General features: G+C 47.4%; 1 protein-coding gene across 6 annotated transcripts in view; it reads right to left on the minus strand.

The window, feature by feature from the left end:
- Camsap1 (calmodulin regulated spectrin associated protein 1) overlaps window positions 1–1,998 on the minus strand; it is a 63,444-nt gene that overhangs the window by 22,004 nt on the left and 39,442 nt on the right. The gene's annotated exons all lie outside the window — the stretch shown is intronic.

Below are 1,998 nucleotides of genomic sequence, written 5' to 3' on the forward strand. Positions count from 1 at the left end.
AAAAATAGGAGAAAACCATTTCCAAAAAGATATCCTTTCACATCCACCTCTGTGCCAACACCCACATACATACAACATGCATGCACACACAATAACATTAAAATAAATGTAAGGAAATGTTTGCACTTTCTTCCGCAAGCAGAGACTTCTGCCTAAAGTTAATTTCATATTTGCAAAGGGCAAGAGCTGGGATATGCACAAAATTACAATTGTCAAGCAAGGTCTCTAATCCTCCAAATCAAGAAACTACTCTGAGTACAGCCTCCTCCTTGAAGAGGTGAAGAGCTTCCCAGCCTCTCAGTGAGAAGATTCAGGAGCACAGATCCTCCTCTGGGAAATGTGGTGCAGGCAGGAATAAGGACCCTGAAAATGGGCTTCCAGGGTTTGTCCAGGTGCAGCAGATGAGATCATGAGACAGATGCACCAAGGCTTTGCCTCTGAATGTTCCACCTTTAAAAAAGAGGAGCCAGGAAGGTGGTGCTCCCAGCACTCAGGAGGCAGAGGCTGCTAGATCTTTGAGTTCGAGGCCAGTCTGGTCTCCAGAGTGAGTTCCAGGACAGTTAGAGCTTGTTACACAGAGAAACTTTGTCTCGAAAAACCAAAAAGAAAACAAGAAAAAAGGAGGGCGGAAGAGGAGCATCTGTCTAGCATGCCAAGTAAAAAAGGGGGTGGGGTGGGGGGATGTGAAAGGGGGTGGGATAGGGGGATGGGATTCTTTTTCAAAGATCTCAAATGCTATTTCCAGTCTAGGTCATTAATCCAAGAGCAGGGTGTGTCATGTTGAGGGAGGTAGTGTGATCTGATCATGGAACACTGTTTGCCAACACTCCTGACTGCCCAGTCCTTCCCTGACCTCTAAGATATGTGGCCCCTCAACACACAGCTCTGACTGAACATCTCTTTTTCTGTGGTTTTGTGTACCTCTGCTCTAAATGGCTGCCCTGGGCCAATGCCACAGTTCCAGTGGAAAGTTAAACAAAATGTAACACTTGTAGAACAAGGGCCCCATGTTCTACTCTTACAAAATAAATAAATAAATGCAGCTAAAATCTGTGAAAACTAAGCACCAAGTACAAGTCTGCTGAAAAGTGGAAACAGACACAGGGGACCAGGTGAAAAGATTATAATGTGAGTTCAATCTGTCAATCAACAAACATGCTGGCAGAAAGAGGACAAAGCTACCCCTGCACAATGCCAGCTAGGAAGGAGGCAGAAAAATCAGATAAGGAAGCACGTGACAACTGAAGGTCCAGAGTCCAAAGCTCTCCCCAGGAGTCAGCTCATCATTAAGTATAAATCACCTCTCTCAAGTGGTCTTAAGAGGTCAGCACACACCACCTTGACCAAGAGCACAGTGGACACAGATACTGGGGTGCAGTGTAGCCTTAGGCAGACAAATCATAAGGAAACACCAAACCAACCACCAACCAAGGGACAATGGGCCAACTCCATAGCCTAAAAATCAAGAATGGCAAAGACTGGGTGGACACTGTGGCTTTAGGGAGACTGCAAGGCCTGACAAGTACAAACGACGAGTACGGGGTGAAGAGACACCCCTGGACCTCCCCTAAGCCCTGCATACGGCAGCACTGCCAGGAAAGCCTCTGGTCCCTGAGCTACTCCAGAGACAAAGTGAGACAGGGTCACCCTGGGAAGGCTAGACTCTAGAAAACAAATTCTTTGAGCTATCTGCTACATATTAAATTATGCCCGGCTATATTTTCTTTTCAAATCCCGTTTTGTTGACTAGATTACCTGGCTCTCTCCAAGCTGCAGCCCACATGAGACTCGTGTACTGCATACTGGGCTAGCACCACCAGGCTTCCTCCTCCCTGAAAGCTTGGTAAAAGCTCCCAGCACAAAGTTCTCACAGGGCCGGGCAGTGGTGGCGCACGCCTTTAATCCCAGCAGCTGGGAGGCAGAGGCAGGAGGATTTCTGAGTTTGAGGCCAGCCTGGTCTACAGAGTGAGATCCAGGATAGCCAGGGCTACACAGAGA

This window comes from Mastomys coucha, unplaced genomic scaffold (assembly GCF_008632895.1).
Source record: "Mastomys coucha isolate ucsf_1 unplaced genomic scaffold, UCSF_Mcou_1 pScaffold15, whole genome shotgun sequence".
Lineage (NCBI taxonomy): Eukaryota > Metazoa > Chordata > Mammalia > Rodentia > Muridae > Mastomys > Mastomys coucha.